This window comes from Astatotilapia calliptera, chromosome 19 (genome assembly GCF_900246225.1).
Source record: "Astatotilapia calliptera chromosome 19, fAstCal1.2, whole genome shotgun sequence".
Lineage (NCBI taxonomy): Eukaryota > Metazoa > Chordata > Actinopteri > Cichliformes > Cichlidae > Astatotilapia > Astatotilapia calliptera.
The window spans coordinates 7,347,322-7,373,485 of NC_039320.1; the positions used below are offsets into that span (position 1 = coordinate 7,347,322).

The 26,164-nt window shown below is 46.0% G+C and overlaps 1 protein-coding gene across 3 annotated transcripts in view; it reads right to left on the reverse strand.

Moving 5' to 3' along the window:
• The window catches only part of LOC113012405 (AT-rich interactive domain-containing protein 1B-like), a 191,386-nt gene extending 167,973 nt beyond the window's left edge, over nucleotides 1-23,413 (reverse strand). Inside the window, exons 1-2 of one of the 3 annotated variants that reach the window (XM_026152589.1) lie at nucleotides 23,233-23,413; nucleotides 19,266-19,369 (exon numbers count right to left, since the gene is read on the reverse strand). The gene's annotated coding sequence lies outside the window, so the exon portion shown is untranslated. Of the gene's footprint in view, nucleotides 1-19,265; nucleotides 19,370-22,841; nucleotides 23,038-23,232 lie in introns of those variants that run through there. The other 2 variants (XM_026152591.1, XM_026152590.1) reach the window with 2 other exon arrangements.
• Nucleotides 23,414-26,164: the final 2,751 nt, after the last annotated feature.

Genomic DNA, 26,164 nt, shown 5'->3' on the forward strand with positions numbered 1-26,164 from the left:
TGATCAGTGAGGATTCCTGCCTGAGTTGCTCGGTTTTATCTGCCTTCTGCTGTCCAAAGCCAGGTTTGCTGCTGTTCCATCTCTGATTATTATAATACAGAGGACTTGACAGCTTTTGTGCAGCAGCTCTGACAGCCAACGCCGGGTTGTGTCTAGGAACCTGAAAATACGCAGAAGAAGAATCGCTAGGCTTTCTCTGCCTGCTCCAAAGCCAATCGGCTTGATGAATTTGATCCCAGAAGCGCACCGAGTGGACGAGAACTAATCAGCCGGCCAATCCCATCAATCGAACGAGCTGCCATCTGACATTTTCTTGTCATGTGACAATGGCGAATAATACATTTTCCTTTCACATTAATGAGCTCGAGTGGCTTTAAACATAATGGAAAGCGAGACTGTTTCACGGGTCTCGCCGTACTCTACGCATAATCCTGAAGATGAAATTCCTAATCTCCTTCCAAACAGGGAAGAGGTTTTTAAAGCAAGACCCCAATTATGCCCAGCCACAAATTAGCATGTTTAATGCAGCAAAATGTTTTAATAAAGAATAAAAGCAAAGCAGCAGAAAACAAAAGCCAACTGGGTAATAAGATTATCTCTGCCAGGCGCCCAGTGCACATCATTGTAGTTCACACAAACGGAAGAGATTATAAGTCACATTGAAAACAGCCTAATCCGTGAAAGACTCCCGATATGATTACTTTCTATTACGTTTGGTGACTGAGTGCCATGGATTTATCTCAAATCCTGAGGAGTCTTTAAAGTACAGTTGGACATAAAGGCAAAGAGCCAGTTGAAGATTAGTCGAATCCATCTGCGATAAGCTTCGGCAGTTTGGCCACAAACAGAGATAAACACCAATCTGAAGACCAGATGATGTAATACGCATTGGACAGCTATAGATTATCCCCGCAGATCGCAAATTTACATAATGTATCAAAGACGCCGGCGAGTTCCAAAAACCCAAAATGCATCATTTCTGTCGGAGCGGCGACTTAAACGCTGCCGTTTGGTTTATCGCCGTCTCCTCGGTCTCTGCCGCAGGTGTGCATCCGCCGCGTCCCGTCTCTGCCGGAGTCGTTATCTGACCTCCTCTTAGTTCCCGACAAGGTCAAACATCTCTTCTTAGGGAGAACCAGGCCTCGTCTGTTGCCGGAGAAGTATCCAAGTCGTACGTGGTGAAGGTCAGGGGCTGCATAATGAACTGGAAAATGTCACTTATATTACTCCCCATTTAAACAGCGGATTTTCCAGCACCAGGAACAAGGGTGATATTTACCCTTTTTCCTGCACAGGCCCGGAGCAAAGAGCCCTCTTAATCCAGCTCGGGGTGTGAAATTGAGTCGTATGTGTGAGGGAATGTGATTTCCTGCTCCCAGAGTTTAGTCTGTTACACCCCAACCCAGCTGCCTTGTGCATTACAACTACACGTGGCTGCTAAAATACAGAAGTGACGGCGCTGACCTTATGATGGAAAATAACAGCTAAATACGATAATAAATGTATGATTGATATTTGTCTGATGCCAAAATATATGCCCGCTGCGGTGACGGAGCAAATCCTAATTATTAGACTGATTATTCACATTTCCCAGCACATTTACGCAGCGACAGGAATGTCAACGCCTGCATAAATTAGCGTGAGAATAAAACAAGAGAGGCGACAAGGCAGGGATGACGAAAGGGCATCCAAAGGAGAATGTTAATAATGATTCCTCTAAAACAATTTCCATTAATTATCAGCCTTCTCGCCAGGGAGTAATATCTACATGCCCGAGGCAGGTTTAAATTGCATAGTCTGCCTAAGAAAAGAGACAAAGACTCCCCAGTGTCCAGCTACTTTCATCCGAACAGGAAGGCTTGAGGAACGCCCAGGAGACAGCGCCACAAAAGCAGAAGCTAAGCTATTAGCACAGCGTCACGTCGGCAGCTGGATCTACCCGATGCTCTTTGTGTTGAACGATGCTGCGCAACAACAAACGGGAGACATGAACGGGCTAGTTTTCACTTGATGATCACGCACACGCCACCTGAAGTGGACAGCACTGCCAGATTGCTGCTGAGTCTGAGCTGCCCGCTGCACAGCTAACAGACAATGTCAAAGGTAGGACGTGAATAATACCATCATTTCATATTCCGACTCCCTGCCAAGGAACGTGTCACTCGGACACCAGGTCACATACCCAGGCAGCATGTGAAGGCAGAGGTGGGGCCGCGAGCTTTTCCGAGAGGAGAGGGAAGGCGGCCAGCTAATGTCACGCACGCTGGCGTCGGGGATCTTCTCGGCCCTCCCCCCCTGACAGTTATTCTACAGCCAAGCTGGCATCTCGCCTCTCTTCGCGGCCTACGTGAACCTGCTTTGCTCGGTGACACCGGGCGTGTCTCCTGGGTACGGGCACACCTGGCAGACTGTCAGCGGGCACAGGTTTTAAGAGAGGGCAAAGAGGGCAAGGCAGGGAGGGGCGGGCGCTCTGGGATATCTTCAGGCAAGAAACGACAGCGCGTAATAAACTCGGAGAGCGAGTCAGCCTTCGCTGCAAGCCTGCGACTGATGTGACACACAGTAAATACTGATTTTATCCCAAGTTACAGACACTGGTGCTTTTAAAGCACCATGCTACAGATCATAACTGTTTAAAAAAAGAATTCAAGGATCTTTTTAGCTTGTCATTAGAAAAAAATGAACACCAGCATGTTAGAAATCGACACGAGAATCAGAGTTTTCACACTGATATGAAAACAGTGGATGACAAAAAGATCTCGACTGACGGAACACAGCTTAAATATGAAAAGCTCATTTCTTAAATACATTTACAAATATGCAAAGAAAACAGAGCTGAAGCAGCACACATAACGAAAGCCAACGTTCCTCTCGTTAGAACCTTTCTGATGTCCCAACGCCCGCCGCTCTGAGAGGCCGGACGTCTCATTTGCAAGCGAGGGCCTGGAGAAGAAACGGCTGCCCACTGGCCTGTCCGTCAGAGGGCTCACTGGGGAGAGTGTGTGCGTGAGCTTCAAAGCGTGCATGTGTGTGTTGATTAATATCGGGAGGGCAGGGCAGTGCTCAGGCTGTCGGTGAGAGCGAGAGAGGACAGTTCTGTTCACTGCCGCCCAGGGAAAAGTCTGCTGGCGGAGGGGGTAATGAGCCAGAAACAGGCTGAGAGGAGAGGAAGAGGCACAAGGACAGGCCGGCACACTCCACCACCGACCTCACACATGCACCCTTCACTCAATCTCTGCCTTTGCCATCCCTTACACCCCCCCCTCCAGGAAGCCAAGCACCATCAAGGCTCCTCTCATTTTCTCCTTCTCATTTCACCTTCCTTCCCTTTCTGTTCTGCTCTACGTCACACTCCACCTTGAAAAACACATTTGTATGTTTCTGCATGCACACGGTCACAGGTTAAGCATACACGCATCCTTGCACTCTTTTTCACGTGGGCCGTCCCCATTGTGCAAGGTCACTGTGGACATGACAATACATCCAATTACTGTGAACGAGGCAGCGGGTCATAAGGTTACGTGGTTTAAAAACACCGAAAAGGCTTTTAAAGGGTTTCTTATTTTGCAGTCCCCCCGAATTCTAATCATTTTATTAAAATCCTTTCAGTAGGAAATGTTAGTGGTTTATATACAAATGTTATTGAGCTTTTTGTAGTGGATATTTTTGTTTTTATCCAAATATATAAAATCTTTCATTCATGCATCCATGTGCACATTTTATGAACTGCTTACCCACCTCAGGGTCGTTCTGCAACCTGAGCCTGTCCTCACTATCAGTGGGTGATAGGCGGGATGAACCCCGGGCAGCTCGCCAGGCCATCACAGGCCCGTACAACAAACATCATTTGATTTCTTATCCGGTCGTTAAGTGATGACGTGATGAATCCTACTTCCGGGCCTAAAGTAGTCTGCGTTTAATATGGCTTTTGTGTTGTTAACATGTTTAATGTTTTGTATTTTATTCTATTTAATCTCAAAAAGCTCCTAAAACAGTCAGTGATCACTGTTGACCTCCCTCGGCTTTTATTACCGCTAATCATTTATTTAAGCTCAGTTTTTAAAACCTTACGATGTAACTACAGCACAGCCCATGCAGCAGTATATGAATGACTAACCTCGTATTGTGGATGGATTATCTCAGTTGTTCTCCTGGCTGAAGTTTGGTCCTTTTACAGCATCCTGCCATGCGATTACATTTGATCCTGACCACCGAGAACACTCACGTTAACTTTTATCGAGTGGGAAAACGGTTAGCTTGTTTATATTATGCTAACATAGCTGTGTCGCTAGCGGTCACGTAGCACATCATTATATACCAGCTAGCCAAACTTCAGTAACCCTACAAACGTCACTGCTGTTTAGTTTTCTGTCTTCATTTATGTTGGAAGTGATAGCAGAGCTGTACGTTTTAATTTGTTTCTAAAACCCCGCAGTCAGGACATGCTGTCACAGGCTGGGTCTCTGACCCAGCGCTCTGAGTTCATTTTGTAATTGTCTCATTTTAGATATGTGATTAGTTTGTGTCATTCCTATTTAGCTTTAGTTAAGGAAAGGCAGTTATTATTTATTGTTTCCTTGGTTTCTATGTTTGAGTTCTTGTATCGTTCATCACGTGTTAGGTCTGTTAAGCTTGTGTTGTCATGTCTAGTTTCAGTGTTTCCTGTTTTATTTTGAAGGAGTCGTGTGTTCTTTGTTCATTGTATTTAGTCTCACTTCCCCTGTCCTGTCATTAGGTTCATGTCAGTCAGCTGTTCCTCCATGTGTTCCCACTTCCCCTAATCACCTCCTGTGTATTTAAGTTCTGTGTTTTCAGTGTGTCATTGTCAGATCGTCTGCCTTGTTTGCAAGCCAAGAAGTTGTGTCAAGTTTCCTCATGTTCCTGTTGTAGGTTTTTAAGTTAATTTAGCTCACCCAGTTTAGTTTATTGTTAGCCTTGCATTTTGCCTTTTGTTTACAGTTATTTTGCCAGCCTCAATAAATGGCTCGTTTTCTGTTATTCAAGTCTTGTTTCACATTTTGTTTCCGTCTGCATTTGGGTCCACCCTTCACTCTACACACAGTCAGCCCTGCTGATTGTGACAGATGTATTTAAGTCCTGAAAACACAGGACTTAAATACACAGGAGGTGATTAGGGGAAGTGGGAACACGTGGAGGAACAGCTGACTGACATGAACCTAATGACAGGACAGGGGAAGTGAAACTAAATACAATGAATAAAGAACACACGACTCCTTCAAAATAAAACTGTAGTCAGCAGTGCTTAGTGTTTGATTGTATGGTAACTACCATCACTATGATGTTAGCGGTTTAGCACACCGTGAACATGGAAACATCAGAAAGTCTAAACTGTGACTGGCTGTTTGTCTCTCTGTTAGCCCTGCAATAGACGGTCGACCTGTCCAGATGCACCCCGGCGCTCTCCTAGTGACAGGTGGGATAGGCCCCATCGCCCCCCTGGACTGTGACTCGGATAAGCTATTAGGGAAACGAAAAAATGAATATTTGTTGGGTCACCTTAAACGTCACTCTCAATGAATGATACTCTTACTCAGCGTCTTCTGGATGTGCAAGACGGCAACATATTCACGATGTGAAAATACAGCACGGCACTGTTGTGTTTATGCCTTCTTGTACTACCCCCAAGTGGCAAAAACCGGATTAATGCAGGTTTCATCCATCTATTTCTCTTATCCCCTCTCGCCACAGGGCGAGTGAGAGGCTACACCAACATGCAGGTTTCAGCTTTGGCCAAATTTAATCCAAATCAAAGCCCCAAAACAGGAGCAATACTTCACCATTACATGAAAAAATAATGTTTTGATAGCAAGTAAATCTCTCTGACCACATAAGCACTCAGACAGTGCTCATAACAGCGCCAGCCTCAGAGAGGTAGGCCATAAAAACACACAACCACAGGACAAAATGGACCAGCGTGTGCCTTTTCACGGTGGCCGGAGGATGATGAGGTAAACAAGAGACCACGGGTGGAGATTAAGAATAGACGGTCGGTGTTATGGCCGGGTCACGGTGTCAGGGGCTGCTCGTCCTGTCGAGGAATATTACTCTCCGATGCATTTGTGTGCTGCGTGCTTTCTGGGTGCAGGATCGAGCTGTGTGGGAGAGAGGACACATCCACTAAGACTTATGAGGGAAAGCTGGGCACAGAGGGTGAGGGGCAGGAAATAACATGAGCAATTTCATAAATGGAAGGGAGAGGCTGTGACTTCCTAAATCGTCTGTGAAAGACAGGGGGAGGGAGCGGCGAGGCAGGGGGAGATGGGAAAGGGGACATCGGGGAGAGAGATGGAGGGAGCTGAGAGGCGGCGTGACGCAGAGTGTGAAAGAGAAAGAAGAGAGAGGAGGGGGAGTCGGAGGTTGGTGGTAAATGGATGTAACTGGGTGAAGGAGGCAGGGGCGATGTGAGAAAGAGAGAGGCTGGAGAGATGAAAAGATGAAGAGGGCAGATTTCCCACCAGCTGAGTGAGCACCTCTATTACCCTTTCTCTCTCTCCTTCTGCCGCTTCCCTCTCCTCCTCTATCTCGGTGTCCTATCAGCCTCGGTGTGGCATCCTCTCACATCAGATTAGCTCCAGCCCAGAGAGACGGTTCAAACTCCTCTGTCAAAGTTATTTAAAACACATCCGACGCCGAGGCCTCTCCGCTCCCTCCCGCCGTCTTCCTTTCTCCCCGTTCGTCCTTGTCACGGCCCAAAGTTAGGCTGAGGCTGAAGCTCCATCCGTGGCAGCTCAGCCGGGATGCGTATCTCCCCGTGGTGTTGAAAGTCACTCTCAATCAAACATGAGAGTGCTGGGGAGGACCTGGGTGTGGCAGGAAGGGAGACTGCTGGAGACCAGCTGATATAAGTGTGACCCACATGTTTATGTCAGCGAACTTTATCCATCTGTATGTTCAGACTCATTTAAAACTTTATTGTTTTCATGTCAGAGAGACTTTCTTTTAGTATAAGTGTTTGCTTGGCATCCTGTCCTGCTTTTTTCTTTTAATTCACCACAAATCAATAAAAAAATGATCCAATCGAGCAGCTGAGGAAAGCATGACTGTGCATTGCCCAGCAAGCTACGGATGACTCCTGTGAGTAAGAGGAACATCTCACGCTACGAGCCATTGTGTCAAGGCTTCATCCCTCCTGATGAGCGAGGCCAGGTCGGTGTGGTAAGGCACAGCCCATTTTCTGACAGAGACGGCTGTTTGAGCTCTCCAGTCATGGCCTCGGTGATGAATGGCCTTCACTGCCAGAGAAAGAAAGGAAAAGGGGGCCTGGGAGCCCTCCGAGGATCGATACGAACGCACACGAGGACCTGCCTCGCATGTTAAAAACCCTGATCCGGCCCCAGCCCCCCGCTCACTCTCTCCGCTGTCTCCTGCATCACTGACGGACAAACCTCTGGGAGCTTGTGGGCGGGGAGCTGAGGCTGGGGAGGAAAGCTTTAGCGTGTGTGTGTGGAGGCATGTGTATCTACATGACGTGTGTCAGCAGGTTTCCAGAGGGGCTGGCACATCAGCAAACTCAAGGTCGACACACTACCCACAGGTGCAAGACGCACACAGACACGCATGACTTCTGCAGCCCACTGTTGATGCTGTGAAAGGGGCCACACTGTGACATGGTAATTCAGAGGTGTCTAAGGCGATGGATATCCTATTAATGAGCCCAAAACAATGACTAGACTAATGAGCTTATAATGGGAATATTGAATGCATGGGAATGGGATTGGGCCTTGTGTGAGCCAAGAAGGGGGCCGTTGAATGAGAGCCAATGCACAAGGGCTAGAGGGCTAAAAGCTCGAGACGAATACAAACTGCGAGGGGCGTCACTGGGGCTAAAGGGGTAGGGCTGCGTGGAGAGGTGCACAGTCAGCCCAAATCAATACACCCCCCCCCCCACCTGGCTTGCCTTGTTGGGCCCGTGATATACGAGAGCAGGCAGCTTATCTGAGTATAAATAAAACATGAAAATGCTACAAATTATCAGGCCGAATGGACATAGATCTATTTACTGGGTAATGTTGTATTTTTTATTTGTCAGATCAGTCTGGGGTAGGAGGGCCTGATTGTAACTCTTGCATCCAATTTGAGTCGAGATGCGATTCGGCCCGTTTGCGAATTAATGAATTAATCAAAGACTGGTTGGTTTGAGAGGAGGACGAGAAGCCGACCAAGTAAAGCTGTGACGGGCTAATAGCTAGGAAAGGAATTACAGTCCAATCACTCGGTCCTATTCTGCCTTTCGCTGCGAGCCCGGCAGCCCCCTCCGTGTGATTTGATTCCATTTGGAGAGCCTTATTTTCCTCTTGATCTCACACATTAAGGACCTTTCTATTCACCAGAGCAGGAAACGGGGGAGGAAAGTCAGGGCAGCGGAATGGATTAGCACACAGCTGTTGAGACCGGGCAGGTCAATGTTTTAAATCTCTGGCCCTGTCCGGTTAAATCTGCTGGCCTGTACTTCACAGATACTCGGGGATCTAAGAGGGATAAATAGCTCTGAGCAAGATGGTTGACAACATAAACCTCTGGTCTAGGAAGGGGTGAGGTCGTGCCCTGCTAAAAGTGCGCCTTTAGTTGCCAAGTTAGATAATCCTTAAACATGGTTTAAAAACAACAGAGGCTACAAGGAAAGGATCCTAATAGGGAACAGCTGACTGCGTAAAGAAAAACCTTCCTGCGCTTTTGAAATGCTTGAAAGTGTTTACGGCACATTAAGAATAAAATCTACTCCCCAAACGCTCCGCTGCAGGACCAGCACAGATCAGCTGACCTTCAGTGGACAGATGTGTCGGCTGTGTAGTGTGTGTGCAATGCTGAGGTAGGAGATGGAACTTTACCAGCTGTGCATGTCTGCCCAGAGTGCAGCCAGCCAATTATCCCTCTTAATTATCTATTGACAAGATGGAATTGATGTTTTTGGAGTGCTGATTGGATAATCAGGAATTTTGGCCACAGTTATTCTCCTTGGCTGGTCTCACTCATCTGTCCAATCTGGTCTTCTTGTTTCAGTAATTTGCTCAGTTGCACAACATATTCCTACTGAACAATAATTTACGATCGCAGCGAAAGGCGTGGGAGATGTTGCATTTTGCTACCGAGGTTAGCACGAGTGCACACCGTGCAGTGCACGGGTTTAGCAAAACACATCGCCGGGCTTCTCTCCCAGAGGAGCCGTGTTTTCAGGAGCACCAAAGGCAACCTTTTCCATTCTGCTCCTTCATTAACCTCCACCTTTATCTGCAGACAGGCCGATGCTTCTTACGGGGCTCCATTTCCAAACCGGCCTTGTTCCGAACAAAAGAACATAGCCGCATTAATTTCTGTCCCTTTTCTCTTTTCACATCAGCAACTCTTCCCCCCCCCCCCCGAGTCTGTTGGAGAGCTCGCTGGCACAGGACCAGGCAGGCACCGGGAACAGGAGAGCACAAGTCTGGAGTGACACTGATTGTGCCTCCTCTAATTAAACCCTACCTGACCCCGGTGTTGAGACATCATTAGTTCTCCGTCGTAATCATCGCAGAGCAGCAATTACATTCTGTTTGGCCCCATTTGCATTTCACAAGATTTCCTCGAACAATCAAAGATGGACTGGGAAAAGAGGAGAAGACAAATAAAGCACAGAGTCCTAAAAAAGCAGCTAAGCTCAGTTTCACAACAGCGTGCTGCAATGGAGCGTTGCAAAATATCACGGGAGCATTCAGATTAAAGGTTAAATATGTTGAGTCTTGGAGGCTGGGATTGTAGTCTGAGAGCATTCTCCCACTGTGCATTAATGCTATCCTCATGTTCTCTGCAGCGACTGGAAGGTAAGCCTCTGAACCACGAGTGTAAAATTCTGCCAGAAACCAGAAACAGGTTTATTGTAGAGAAGCCTGCCTCAGTTTGGTAACGCATGGTGACAAAGAGAAACTGAGACACCAGAAATAATCGCACTCCAGAATACTCTGCTGCAGTGGCACGCTTGCAAAAACTGCACTAGATAGAAAAGACACACACAGCAGTGCAGAATAGAGCCATCTATGTAAGCATGTACTTCAGGTAAAGTGCACAAGGGCACATCCTCCATCTGTATTCTGGGTGACAGCAGCGCTGTGTCGGGGTAGAGTTTCTCTCCCTGAGATGCCATCTACACAGAAACAGTCGTACGTCACGGACATGAAGGAGCGCCCTCTGAAAGCTCACATGCACATTCGAACACGCCGAAGGAGACTTTTTCCTACCGGCTCCTCTCGTGCCTCTGCCGTTACTAAATCTGACAACGGCAGCAGAGTAAGGTCGTTGTGTTAAGATGAGAATTATGCTGGCAAATACCCTAGGGGCCTCCCGCTTTCTAGGCAGCAGACGATCGGACGTGCAGTCTCATTTCCACGGCGCGGTAAATAGAAATGTTGTCATTAGAGTTCAGTCAACTGAACGGATGCAAAATAACACACAGAAATATGTGTACGCAAAATATCTGCAGCAAAATAAGCACAAGAACATCAGCTCATATTTAGAGCATCCACAAAACTTTGCTCATGACGCTCGCATTCGTGCAATAAACATCGCAGATTATAGTCAGTTCGCTGATCCTCACCATGCAACTCTACAACTTTATCCCCCCTGTGGCCCCCCCAACCCATCTCCTCTCAAGTGTTTCTAATCTCTAGAAAGTCTGTGGAGAGACACTGCTGTGAGACGCACTCTTCACTGTGACTCCAAACAAGATTATCTGACTGATACCAGGAGATGCATTCACTGTTTAGAGTTTGCAATAAAGCTTTATTATCGCATCATGACGGGGACACTGCAGAGCAGGGGTGTCAAACAAAAGGCCCGGGGACCACAACGGGCCCAGAAAAGTCTCCAACCCAGCCCCACTGGACGACTTTGAAAAATGTGAAGGGCATAAATTTTGCATTTTCATAAGTTGTGCAGCTTTTCCTGCTGATAGAGACCTCACCACTGCCATTCCCAACTATTAAATAAACAAAAGTTTGCACTTTTCTCTAATTCTACACATTTATTTATTCCTGCTTTTAAACCAGGAGTGTCCAACTCCAGGTTTCAGATGTGTCCTTGATCCAACACAGCTGATTCACGTGGTTAAATGACCTCGTCAACATGTCTTGAAGTTCTCCAGAGGCCTGGGAATGAACTAATCATCTGATTCAGGTGTGTTGACCCAGGGTGAGATCTAAAACCTGCAGCACACCGGCCCTCCAGGCCTGGAGTTGCCCACCCCTGTATACAGAAAGGGGAGTCTCACTGGTCCGGACCCCTTTAGATCAAAGATCAAAATATAATACATAAGTGGAAATATTTTCTGAATTTCAGGAGCGGACCACGCCTCATTCACGCCCCTTCCGGCCTCAGGCTATATAACCAATACCTGCTGTTCTCGCTTTCATGCCCCCCCCCCCCTCCTCCTTTCTTCTCTTCTTCCTTTCATTCACTTCTCACTAGTGCACGGGGATCTGCCCGGCCCGGGAACCATTGCCAGTCCTCTACGAGGCCTTCCCCCAAACACAGTAGTCCCAGCTAATGAAACTAAAGTACTGCTACCCTCCACATCACCCCTGCAGAAGCTGCTCAGCCAGGAAAACTCGCGCCACGAAGCTCCCGGTGCAGTTTTTGTGCTGATGTTAGTGCCAGACAAGGTTTGGAGCTCTGAGGTTGAATGTTGCACACAATGCTCCTCCACATTCAGCAATCTTGATTGCTTTCATAATGCCTTAAGTTAGAAAAATGATAACAACAATAGATTATAAAAGTGCTATCACTCTGCTCAGAGAGAGTAAAAAATGCAGAGTTAAAAACAATAATAAATCACACTCAGTTTGATGAGCGCTGCTATGAAAATTGTCTTTATATTTTCACTTGACTGGCCCACAATAAGCCATACAATAAAATCCACCTCTTTCTGAAATTGCAATTACTTTGTGAGGAAATGATTCATAAAGGAACAACGTGATAAGAACTGCTAACAGGTTATTTAAGCATGCAGCGTTCGTCGTGGATAAAAACTTAGCTCGTACCATCAGGAGAGAACAAAGTGCATTCTGGTCCAGATTTCACATTAAGGCAATTTAAAATATTCCAGACTGCCTAATTTAGGGGTCGGACTTCTGTGTAACTTAATTCGACAAGATTAATTATACAATTAAATCCAAACTTCTCTCAATTATGCGGAGAAATACTGCCTGCCTGCTCGGGCCGACCCTTCACCTTTGCTGAGGCGAGGTACCTGATAAGCATAATTTTCAACAGGAGAAGAAGAAATTGCTGCCTATTTTGTTGCCGCGCTCGACTCAGCACATTATAGTCCTTTAATTGCCGGCAGACTTCGTCGCCGTGCCCTTGACACGGGAAAGCAAAATGTTATGCTATTCGCCGGCACGTTAGACAACGTGGGGAGCGCGCTGCTGATTGACAGGCCGATCCACTGAAACAAAAGACTTAATTGTGTCAGTTGATTCTGTAATTACAATCGGCAGTCTTGCCACTTCAGTTTCACCGATTCATCATCTGCGACAGGCAAATGCCTGATGACACAATACGGAGCTGGTATCGGAGAAGGGAGCGCCGTCTCCAAACAGGTGGACTCGGCCTGGTTAACCTGACTGAGGCTTAACGGGACGTTACTGCCCAGGCACACTCTTTGAAAATGTAGTCCTCTGCTGTCCTTTTATTCACATTGTACCCTTTGCAGCTACACTAAAGGGTCACCGAGAAGCACGGCGTAGGGCCACTGCTAACCTCCCGCCTGCCTTCCTTTTCATATTTATGTGGAGGCTGCGAGCTTGAACCAGTAGGACGGACTTACAAAGAGCAGGTGGGCTCATCCTCCTTGACAAGAAGCCATTATCAGCACAGTTCTTGGAGCGAGAGAGCGAAACCACCAGGGATGGGTGTAAAACCTCAAAGACCTTCAAAATCCCACTTTCTCCCCTCACTCCCTCTCTCTCAATCCCTCCTTGTCATCATTTTATTTGCCCTCTGTCTGCTCTCTTCAGAGAAGGGGGGGAGGCGGGTGGGAAAGTGGGGTCTACTTGACCTTAATCTGCCCAGGAGTGAGTTTCAGAGAGATGACATGCAACCTCAGAGGTAAAGGGCAATTGTTTTTCCCCCTCTTCTGAGAGCCAATTTACAGACCCCGGGGAGTTTTTCCTGAAGCTGGGAACCATTTCAGGCTCTGCCATTGTTTTTGATTCACTCAGCTGAAAGGGGCTAAAAGAGCAGCCTGGCTTTTCCTTACTCTCGCTCTTCCCCCGCTCCATTTAATTCCATCCACCGCTCCTGTAACGCACGGCGGTACACGGAGAGACGTCTGCGCCGCCGCCTAAGAGAACATGTTCCTGCTTCACAGCAACGTCGCAGACGCCTGACAACATCCAGCACGAACACTGATAAGTAAATAAGTCCAAAAGGTGAGATTCAGCCTGAGGAAATGATGATGACGATTGCCCGACTGATGGGCGCTCCGATCAGATCCGCCTAATTAGCTCAGACGTGAGTCAAACGAGGACGACGTGAGGACGTGGCTTAAATGACAGCCGCTGATCGGCTGTATCGACAGAGGCCGCATCAGCATAACGTGCAGAAGAAAGTGCATCCATCTCCCCAGCTATAAACAAAACATCAGTTAAACTGGAAGGGTCCAATCAGCATGCAGCAGACAAATCTGAGGCTTGGATTTTCTCACAAACGCTCTGACAGAAGCGCTCGTATAGAAAAGTCAAGAAGTGCTGCATATTTAACAATGTATAAAGGCAGAGAAATTAGCCACCAGACGACTGTTTTGCTGAGCCAGTGCGAGCCATGAATTAATAATTCGGAGCAGAGTTATAAAGTTATTTGTTAACAGTAAATATTCTGTATGTGTCCCTGAGAGCATGACTTTTTAATAATTTGGGATTGTTAAACTTTAATGTTTAGCTCTATTCTGGAAACAATGGTGCTTAGGCGTAATTGATTCTTCTGGTACGGAGTAATTATGATGGCTGTGTCGAAGTGAAGCCTGATCCACTTGGCCCTGGGTGAGAGGGGAGAGCGAGGGAGGAGATTTGAAGGCGAGAAGGAAAGGTTTGGATATATCTCTTGGCAGACAGCCCGAGTGAACCAGAGGCAGAAAGCAGCACAGCGCTGGGAATAGCCACCAACCCAGAGCTATCGTCTAATCCTGACTCTCTTTTTTGGCCCGTTCGTTCCACGTCTGCTGGTATTTTTTGTCTAAATGTTCTGGGACTGCTAGACTCCATCGACGGTTCTTCCCGGGCCTCTTGCACGTGTCACTCTCCGTGACACCTCTCTGCCATCCGTGTCCCGAAAGCATCTCGCGTCTAGCACGTCACTGCGCCAAAGGCGGCAGACAGTCGATCTCAGCAGGGACAGCGTTTAATCCGTCAGGGCTCGGTGTTAATTACTCACACGTCCACGAGGCTCTGAAGTCAGGCCGAGTTGACGTGTCCTGGCGCTCCTCTTCAAAGGGAACGATCCCACGACCGTGTTTGTCGAAGGCGCGTCAACTTGGCAGACATTAATATGCGATGTAATATGCTCACAAACACATTTGGTAGTCGGGGGTCAGAGACGAGCGGGGTGAAAACAAACAGGCGGCGCAGTCCCTCCTCAGGTAAAGGTCGACTGCCACTGATGGGGTTTCCCGCGGGTCAGTGACACGTACCGCTTCACGGGAACCGCCAGGAGAAAAATGCCAATTGTCTCGTAGGTTGAGTCTTTATAGCAGACGCACAGTCATAGACGGGTCCCATCTAGAAGTGGCGTAGCAGGCCCTGGTCACAGCTGCTCTCCCCTGCCTCGGGAGGAATTGCTTCCATTTGGCCTGTCACTTTGGCCAGGGCCACTGTGGCTTTTCTCATTTGTCAGCAAGCGGGGCGATCCTTTGGCTCTCATGGTTAATCTGCAGCCGCGGGCTACAGCACGCACACACACACTGTTTTCTCATATATAGGCTTTGGTTCACAAGGGTCTTTTTACTCTCCGTATTCAGCAGGGGGAAACAACAGCAACACGGAGGGGACAGACAGAGACGTCAGAGCCATCAAGGACAGATGTGCAGCCTCTTGTGGATCACACAGATATTATGTAGAGTGATGACAGCATTATTTTCCCAGAACCTCTGCAAAATCCTTTTTCTGCTCACTTAGAGCTACAAACAACACACAAAGGTAATTGGACACGGTTTTAGTAATTATCCCCCGACGGAGGCAAAAGCATTGCTTTCACTGTGACACCAGTCTGAGTCTGACTCGCTCATTCTCTTACATGCATGAGCGCTCAGTCAGCACTTGATTACAGGAAGGAATGACTCTCAGAGAGGGATATGAAGGTCCAGATGAACATTCATACACAGAGGTATGGAGCTCTTTCAGCTCAACTTTGTCTCGCTTGCCTTTATTATGCTTTAAAGAAATGTGGTGTAATTATGGCACAATAACCCAGCAATAGTAACACGTTAAAGCACAGAGAGAATGGAGAAGTCCAATTAAAGAGCTGTCACACAAGGCTTTGAGGGAAACGTGGCCAACGTGCTGTGCCAAGACCGATCCTATCATTAGAGGCTGGCGTGGCTTTGAGGTACAAATGCTTTCAAGTCTTTCTTTCAGCGAGCTTCCGCCACAGTCAACAGGTGATGGCTCTACTTGATTATTAGCCCGCCTTAAGCCTACTAGCATCAATATGCAGCTACCTGTGAGATCTATATTAGAATGAAAATTTATTCCGATGATCAAAGGCAGTTCAACACCACTTTGTCTCTCATGATAAAAACAAGCAAGTCAAGGCTTCCTTCTTTTAATGCTGAGAGACAAACCGAGCAGCTCCACATGTGCTCAGCTGTCAGAGCAACACCGGATAGACGTACTTTAGAACTCAGGTACTAGATGTTTAGAATCATCCATCAACAGTTTATCCAAGTAAGGGTCATGTGGGCGGAGGGGTGGGGGGGTGGAGCCTAGGACACCCTGGACAGATTCCCGTCCATCACAAGACTAACACAGAGAGACGGGCGTTCATTCACACCTATGGCTCAGTTAGAGTCACTAATTAACCTAAAGAGTACGTCTTTGGACTGTGGGAGGGAACCACGCAGACTCGTGGAGGACATGCAAACGCCACACAGAAAGGCGACAGTGCTAACATCCTTGTCTATAACCACACTACATTCACACGCTTAGTTTAGAGCCTGGACTGTCAAACATGCACTTTATTGAAAAATTCATTTTTTTATTCTCTAATTAAAAGTGCTGTTGCTTCCAGTTTGGATTCAGGAGACAGACACTATCTCTACTTTTAAGATTAGGCTTCAAACTTTCCTTTTTGCTAAAGCATATAGTTAGGGCTGGACCAGGTGACCCTGAATCCTCCCTTAGTTATGCTGCAATAGACGTAGGCTGCCGGGGGATTCCCATGATTTTTCTTTTCAGTCACCTTTCTCACTCACTGTGTTAACAGACCTCTCTGCATTGAATCATATCGGTTATTAATCTCTGTCTCTCTTCCACAGCATGTCTTTATCCTGTCTTCCTTCTCTCACCCCAACCAATCACAGCAGCTGGCCCCGCCCCTCCCTGAGCCTGGTTCTGTTGGAGGTTTCTTCCTGTTAAAAGGGAGTTTTTCCTTCCCACTGTCGCCAAAGTGCTTGCACATAGGGGGTCATATGACTGTTGGGTGTTTCTCTGTATGTATTATTGTAGGGTCGACCTTACAGTATAAAGCACCTTCAGGCGACTGTTGTTGTGATTTGGCGCCATTGGTCTTTACCTTTAACACCAAGTAGAATCAACCATATTCAGAGTGTATTATGCCGAGCACCACTCTGTTACAGAGCAGCTGGTCATTCCACAATTAAAATCATTAGAGTCTGTTCAACTTTCAACTGATTTTCAAGTGTTTTAGATTCTGATTAAATCATCAAATTTCTTATATACGTATATCCCCCCCCCCTCCCCCCCGCCTCACCAAAATTAGGCCTACTTGAACTCAAACTGGGCAGTGTATGAAGTAAACACAGGCTTAATTTGGACTTTAAACCCCCCACTGACTCAGAGTGTCTGACTTTTATCTCAATTTTTAGCATTCAAAGACAGACGTCCACATTCATGTATACTGCTGAAGTCTGCGAGGCTGCAGAAGCGAGCAGCTCCAAGAAGGACAGGCGCTAAAGCAGAGGCTCCTTTACCGCAATAAGACGCCGTTTCTGAGAGCGTCGTCTCTGAAGAAAAAAACGAACCAAAGATGGAGTGTTCCTGTAACTAAGTAACCAGTATCCAGTTTGTCGTACACATTGATCAAAGTCTCATCTTTAATTTACAAATCATTGCAAAATATATTATAGAAAACATCGTCTGAGCGACGGTCATAACTTTTTAAGTATTTCTGACAACCTTAATGTATTCCCAAGTTTAATTATTTCTTAATATTGACATTTCTAATTAAGCGGCATAATTGGAAAGCTTGTGCGCAGTGGCAATCATTTCGGCGTCCGCTGAAAAATTAATATAAAAATTATTAATGAATAGTAGCGCTTTTAATTGCTGTGTACCCATATTCATAATTGCTGCAGCATCCTCCTTGAAATGACATGATGACAAATACGAGTGTCATGTCAGCGCTTTGCTTCTTCATCTCACACCTCAATCAAAGCTAATCCATTTCACCTAGCTATGAACACTGAAACAAATTAAAGCCCCATTTCATTTTCCACCTTCATTAATGCATCTTGTTTCCAAGGTTACAATCGTTTAGCAAGTGTGCAACAAACAAATTCAAAGAAGCACACGCTTTGATATTTGGAGAGGAAGACATGGATGGAGCTTACTGGGAAAACAAATCGGCACAGAGTCTTAATCCTCCCGGATCCAAAGTGTTCTGCACGTGTTTATCACCAAACAAAGCCTTTTTCATCTGAACAAACATTTTAATATTAGACTTCAGGAGCTTATGCCCACAAAATTATGTTCGTTTTTTAAACTTTGCCTTGCTAAAGCTAGACCGGTAAGCGGCTAGGAGTCTGTATGCGAGCGCTGACAGGAGGCAGCGTGAGCAGTAGCTGCAGAGTGTCATTACGTTCGGTGTGTTTCCTCCTGCAGCGTGATGTGACAGTGCCAGACACAATGACCCAATTTGCCTGAGTGGCTCTGGGAAGGAGGACGGGGGGAGCTGCAATAGTAGGCTCCTGCATAAATACTGTACAAAGACTTCAGGCTCTTAGGTAACAATGCAATTTCCTGTATGTAATGCAGTCATGCAGACTGTTTACACACCGCACTTCCCTCTTTGCTCACACATAAAGGAAAAAATAATGAAGAGCCTAAAGAAATCCAGGGGATGGAGGTGGCTGGGGCAACGATGAGTCCTCCGACTAGCCTCTTTCGCATGCAAATCATATCTGAATTTCTCATTAGCATAAATGCATGAGCAGCTTTAAATGCTTTTAATTTTCAATCTCGCCAAGCAGAGGAGTAATTTGTCACTGTCAAGATGGGAGACTAAAAAGAGGAGGGGGGGCAGACCGGAGGGAGCCATGGACTCCACACTAAACTGGAATCACAGAAAATTTCTGATTTACTAATTGACTGATGTGCAGTTCAGTCGAGTTGCCTTGAAGGTGTAAATAATTCTGTGTATATTCAAATGGCAAAAATGAGAGAGTGTGGGGTGGATACGGAAAAGCACATTACATGATGCTTCTCCTCAGGCCATACTTTTCTCTGGTGATTCCAATTTCCAGCCTTTTACGTTATCACTCTGTCTCTCTAAAGGGGTGCGAGTTTGCTGTTTTAGCACATAATCACAGATAATCAACTGGAAATTAAAAACAAAATGTCACATTTTTTACATCTCGCTGCCATTACAGAGAAAGAGGCTGCTCAAAGCTATTCATCAGCGAAGCACAAAACATTCCTGCAGCTTATCACATAAGCAGTTGTAAGTCATTTAAAATTTTATCTCCTTTCTTTCAAGATGTGAGATCAATTGACAGTGCACTCTGAAGTCTAAACCACTAATGCCTCGTTTTTTGAACAAAGCAGTTCAGATTCACACAGACCTTGTTAGCTAAATTTAGCTGTAGGTGAAAACAGGGGGAAAAGATTTAACAAGCTCCCCCATTTAAATGACTAAAACCAATTATGCAAACGTAATTAGTATTCCATAAGAAAACTAAAGGCATCTGCGGCGCGGGGCGAGCTGCTTACCTCCGCACCAGGTTTCCAGAACCGTGCTGCAGCTCGCCAAATGAATTCACTCACCTCATCAAGTGAGCGCCTGTGTCACACTTCGAGCTCCAGAAGCTTCAGAAATTTAGGAGACCCGATCAGTATGGTTCCACCTTTATGTGTGCTGTGGGGAATTACTGCAAGATAAAAGAGACAGTGTTTTAAAAGGAGAGAGAGGAAGATGCTAAAAAGGTGTGACATAACAGTAATTTAAGGGTCTCTGTTTTTTAGTGCTGCAGTTAAAAGTTATGGCCAAAGATTATTGACAGGACATCCCATAGCAACCGTACCAACCACACCATCGCCAAAGATGATACCACCTTTTTAATATATTCACTAAAAAGCTGCCCAGAAAATAAAAACTTTATTTGGCTGAAAAAAACAAAACAAAACAAAACACAAAAAGGCAGAGGAAAGAGGAGCTGACAGAGTCCGTCCATCGTCCATCCATCATCCACCCATCCGTCAGTCCATCCGTCCATCGTCTGTCCATCCGTCTGTCCCCATCCATCGTCCATCCATCCATCCGTCAGTCCATCCCTCCATTGTCCATCCATCCATCCGTCAGTCCATCCATCCATCGTCTGTCCGTCCGTCTGTCCATCGTCTGTCCGTTAACCCATCCGTCAGTCCGTCCATCCATCCATCGTCTGTCTGTCCGTCCATTCATCGTCTGTCCGTCCGTCCATCGCCTGTCTGTTCATCCGTCAATCCATCCATCCATCTGTCCATCCATCCATCATCTGTCTGTCCATCCATCCGTCCATCCATCCATCATCTGTCTGTCCATCCATCCATCAGTCCATCCATCATTGTCCATCCGCCCGTCTGTCCATCCATCCATCCATCCATCATTGTCTGTCCGTCCATCCATCCATCCATCCATCCATCCATCCATCCATCGTCTGTCCATCAGTCCATCCATCCATCTATCCAGCCATCCATCCATCCATCGTCTGTCCGTCCGTCTGTCCATCGTCTGTCCGTCCACCCATCCGTCAGTCCGTCCATCCATCCATCGTCTGTCCGTCCGTCCATCGTCTGTCTGTCCGTCCGTCCATCGTCTGTCCGTCCGTCCATCACCTGTCTGTTCATCCGTCAATCCATCCATCCATCCATCTGTCCATCCATCCATCATCTGTCTGTCTGTCCATCCATTGTCCATCCATCCATCCGTCAGTCCATCCATCCATCGTCTGTCCGTCCGTCAGTCCGTCCATCCATCCATCCATCGTCTGTCCGTCCGTCTGTCCATCGTCTGTCAGTCCACCCATCCGTCAGTCCGTCCATCATCCATCGTCTGTCTGTCCGTCAGTCCGTCCGTCCATCGCCTGTCTGTTCATCCGTCAATCCATCCATCCATCCATCCATCCGTCCATCCATCCATCATCTGTCTGTCCATCCATCCATCAGTCCATCCATCATTGTCCGTCCGTCCGTCTGTCCATCCATCCATCGTCTGTCCGTCCGTCTGTCCATCCATTCATTCATCCATCCATTCATCGTCTGTACGTTCGTCCGTCTGTCCATCCATCCATCATCTGTCTGTCCATCCATCCATCTGTCCATCCATCATTGTCTGTCCGTCTTTCCATCCATCCATCCATCGTCTGTCCATCAGTCCATCCATCCATCTATCCAGCCATCCATCCATCGTCTGTCCGTCCATCTGTTCATCCATCCATCCATCATCTGTCTGTCCGTCTGTCCATCCATTCATCCATCCATCATCTGTCCGTCTGTCCGTCCATCCATCCATCCATGCATCGTCCGTCCGTCCGTCCGTCCATCCATCCATCCATGCATCGTCCATCCGTCCGTCCATCCATCCATCCATCCATTCATCGTCTGTACGTCCGTCCGTCTGTCCATTCATCCGTCAAATCATCCATCAGACCATCCGTCTGTCCATCTGTCCACCCATCGTCTGTTTGTCTGTCCGTCCAACCGATCGTGGCTCAAGAGTTAGGAGTTCGCCTTGTAATCGGAAGGTTGCCGGTTCGAGCCCCGGCTTGGACAGTCTCGGTCGTTGTGTCCTTGGGCAAGACACTTCACCCGTTGCCTACTGGTGGTGGTCAGAGGGCCTGGTGGCGCCAGTGTCCGGCAGCCTCGCCTCTGTCAGTGCACCCCAGGGTGGCTGTGGCTACAATGTAGCTTGTCATCACCAGTGTGTGAATGGGTGGATGACTGGATATGTAAAGCGCTTTGGGGTCCTTAGGGACTAGTAAAGCGCTATATAAATACAGGCCATTTACCATTTATCCATCTGTCCATCCCTCCTTCCTCCTTTTCCATGTATCCACAACCAGAGAACTGAGAATGACACACTGTCTCAGGTAAGCACAGGTAAGAGTTGGGGGAGATGGGGAGGCGGGTTACACCCCAGACAGGTCGTTCATCCAGGGATAACACAGGTGGATTCAAAGCGTTCTTGTTGTGAGGCAGCAGTGCTAACCACTGCGTTGCCTAAATCCAAAGAACATCATCATTTTTAATTTAAAATTCAAAAGTTTTAGACAATAAAGCTAAAATATAACCCTTTTCCAAAAAACTTAACACTACAGTGAAAACATGAAGCAGAACTCAGGACCATGACATAGTCTAACCAGCCACTTCATTAGTTACACCTTGCTGGTACCAGGTTGGACTTTTTGCCTTCAGACCTGCTGTAATTGTTTATGGTACAGATTCAACAGGCTGCTGGAAACATTCCTCTGAGATTTTGGTCCATATTGACAGAGAGCTTCACACAGCTGCTGCAGATTTGTCGCCTGCATCCATGATGAGAATCTCTCTCGTTCCACTGCATCCCAAAGGTGCTTAATTCGACTGATATCTGGTTGTAGTGGAAGCCATTAGGGTACACTGAACTCATTGTCATGTTCAAGAAACCATTTTGAAACAGTCTGAGCTTTGTGACATGGCACGTTATGCTACTAAGAGAAGATAAGTACTGTGGTTATAAAGCCGTGGTGTTTAAACGATGCTCAGTTGGTACTAAGAGGCCCTAAGTGTGCCAAGGAAATATCCCCCACACCTTCACACCACCAGCAGCCTGAACTGCTGATACAAGGCAGGATGGAGCCATTCTTTCATGGTATTTACACCAACATCTGAACCTACCCTCTGAAAGTTGCAGCAGAAATCAAGCATCTGAAAGCAATGTCCATGTGAACTGTAGCCTTAGTTTGCTGTCCTTCCCTGAGACAGCGGGTCATTCTCAGTTCTCTGGTTGTGTGAGAAAATCCCAGCAGATCAGCAGTTTTTAAAATACTCAGGCCCTTCCTCTCCAAGCTGAGGCTCCATTTGGACTTCGGCAGCTTGTTGTGACCATGTCTGCATGGCTGAACACGAAGAGCCGTTGAACAGATGCACCTAATGAAGTGTAACTAGCATTTTGACCGATTACAAGCTGTTAAAGCAAAGTTAATGTTAACCTTTAAGTAATCAGTCTATGACAGCCCTGAACCTAGCAAACACTGTTTATTAGCTACATTAGCCAGTAGCCAGGGATGATCTCCAAAGTAATGCTACATTGAAACAGGAATTAATAAAATAATAGCGTTCTGTAAAAATACGTTTAAAAAATAAACTGAAGTAACAACTTACATTTTTGCTGAGTTGCAGATGATTTTAATTGTGTAACTATGAAGCTATACATTTATATAAATTATTCTTTTTTTTTTTTTTTTTCTCTGTCATGAACTAGATTTTCTAAAGCTTGGGAACAGATCCCTGAAGAACATCTAGTTCCCTCTCAGACCAGCTTTATTATAGCCCTGAAACTAACATCTATTCGTTGCGCAGTTAACTCAGATGAGACAATAAATGAGCCAAACGTCATTTGGTATTAGAGGTTTTAGCAACCAACAGCCCAAACGACGCATCAGCCGGTTCTCTAACCACATTATTACATTTCTGACACGGTTCCGCCCTAAAGGTGGAGCAGGCCCACAGGTAATGCAGGATTTTCTTATATAAGTAAGTAGTCGTGCCGAACCTGTTTGAGCCTTCCAGATGATAGTATCTAATTGTAGGTTTCTTATGCATTGTTGGTAAATCCAATTTTAAGTGAACTACACATGAGGGGCTACTTGTTCTGGCTGCAGCCCAACCTGCTTGTAAAGTAGCTGTGACAGTCCAGCAGCAGCTCAGGCACGGCAGGAAAAAGCTTGGTTTTCATCAGGCTCACACTGCCCTCCAGTGCCGACAGAGCGAATTTCAAGAGAAATGTGAACCAATTTCATCCAAAATATGGAAAAACATTATGAAAGAAATTATTAAAATGCCAAAAAACAGAACAATCACCAATATTTCGCCACAGATAAAATTTAAATGCATAAAATATTTATTTACTCCCACCCAAACTCTGGATTTCATTTATATAAATGAAGGCAAAAAATTATTGTTGTTTTGTTGATTGTGCATATAAACAACATGTCTTTGACCCATTTATGTTACTGATGACCCTGCTTTGATTCATGTGGAAGTAACACAGCGGTGACGTCCTTTGGTTCATGCTCTTAAACCACGTTACAGGTTGCTCTGACACAACAAAAACACAAGCAGCAACTGGCGATATCGGCGAGGAAGAACTCCATTTCAGCAGGATAAGACTTCCAATGGAACCAGGCCCTACAGCAGGTGGACTCCAGGCCTTGAAGGCTGGTGTCTGGCAGGTTTTAGATGTGTCCTTGATCCAGCACAGCTGATTTAAAGTGCTAAATGACCTCCTCAACATGTCTTGAAGTTCTCCAGAGGCCTGCTAATGAACTGATCATTTGTGCCAGGTGTGCTGATCCAGGGTGAGATCTAAAACCTGCAGGACACCGGTCCACGAGACCTGGAGGTCCCCACTCCTGATCTACAGGGACAGGCTGGGCACAGGAGACACACCTCCAGACATGCATTGGTATATCTATAAATGTACCAGATAATTGGATTTTGATTTGAGCTTTTCTCAGCACATGTCCACATGCTGGTGCTGTTTGGAGTTTTAAGTGGACCACAGTACACTGTAACTTGTAAGCTGTGTTTATTGATGCAGTATATGTGTACTGTATTGTATTTCATCTGTTTCATAATATTTTATGTAGAATGATAAAATGTCCCCTCATTTCACGAGTAAAATGTTTTATTCAATTCAGTTTTATTTACACAGCGCCAAATCACAAGAACAGTCACCTCAAGGCGCTTTATACTGTAAGGTCGACCCTACAATAATACATACAGAAAAACCCAACAATCAGATGACCCCCTATGAGCAAGCATTTTGGTGACAGTGGGAAGGAAAAACCTTTAACAGGAAGAAACCTCCAGCAGAACCAGGCTCAGGAAGGGGCGGGGCCATCTGCTGCGAGCAGTTGGTAAATTATCATCAGCTCATTCGGGTTGTTCCCACCACGTAGAGGCATTTCCTCTTCCTGTTATTTTTTATTATTTAATTTTTAATTGCTCTTATGGTTTCAGTGATGTGGAGAAGTCTTCAGTCATCCCTCGTTTCTTCACATTTTGGTAGAAAAATCTGAAATAGTTGCAGTGATTTAGTGAAACATGGGAAAACATGCATGACGTTTCTGCATTTCTAACAGCTTTGAAATATTCTATGACCACCTTTATTCTTCAGCGCAGCCTGAACCATCTTAGGTAGATTTCTTTAAGCAGTCATCTCGAATAGCTCCCCGGACTTCTTGAAGGATAATCTCAAGCTCCTCTCTGGATGTACACTGCTTTTCCATTCCGTGTTTTCCTGTTCGGCAATGTTTTTATTGCATCAGCAGTGCGTTTGGGATCATTGCTATGCTGTGCAGGGGTTACCTGCATGGTGGATCACAATCTGCTGGTACTTTTCTGGATTCGTAATTTCATCAACTTTGACAAAACCCCCCAAACCACAGAAGCAAATTCTATGTGTCCTGTAAGTCGAGTCCAGTCAGAGTTATTTCTGTAGCGCATTTTAAATAACCTATGTTGACCAAAATATACACTAGCAAATATACACTATATATATATAACTGTCACTACATAAACAATAAAACTCAAATAAAACAATTTTAAAGACTACGTTTGCATAATAACAGCCAAGACAGTCCACTCAGCTAGTGTTTTAAAGTGAGTGAAAGACTGGAGGGCTCTGATGTGAACAGGTAAGATTGGGAGCCACCACTGAAAAGGCTCGATCACCTCTGCTTTCAAGCCCGGATCTACAAATATCTAAGAGCAGCCAGTTCGCAGACCTCAGGCTCGGGTAGGATCGTCGGGTTGTCAGGTAAAGGAGAACCAAACTGTGGAGACTCTTAAAAACAAGTCAGAAAATTTAAACTGGATCCTGACCACAGATTATTTATATGACATTAAAATTATACACACACTGCATCAGTGTTTTTTTATACTCGTGAATACAAACAGGCATATCACTGTTGCTTTGTTTAATAACAATATTAACATGGAAAAACTCTTGATAAGGTTTAATAATATAAAAAGATGGTAAATTGTCATAAATATATTCAACACTTCCTGTTATATTGAGAATTAAGTTTGTAGGTCGTTCAGTAATAACTGAATTATGATGAAATCTGAAGGTAATGGAAATTTAGATACATTTATATAAGCCTAAAATAATAACACAGGGTTTCCTGTAAGGCCGGGGTGGGGGTTTTAGATGCGTCCTTGATCCAACACAGCTGATTCAAATGGTTAAATGACCTCCTCAACATATCTTCAAGTTCTCCAGAGGCCTGGTAATGAACTAATCCAATTTGTGTTGACCATGGTTTTATCTAAAACCTGCAGAACTGTTCCCCACCACTGCTCTAAAGGTCATAGATTTGGTGCTATTACAGCAGTGTCCACAAGATGGCAGTGTAGCTCCATGGCAGATTAACCAGAAGGCTGGCGCCCTTCCCCATCACCACAGAAACATAAACACCAGA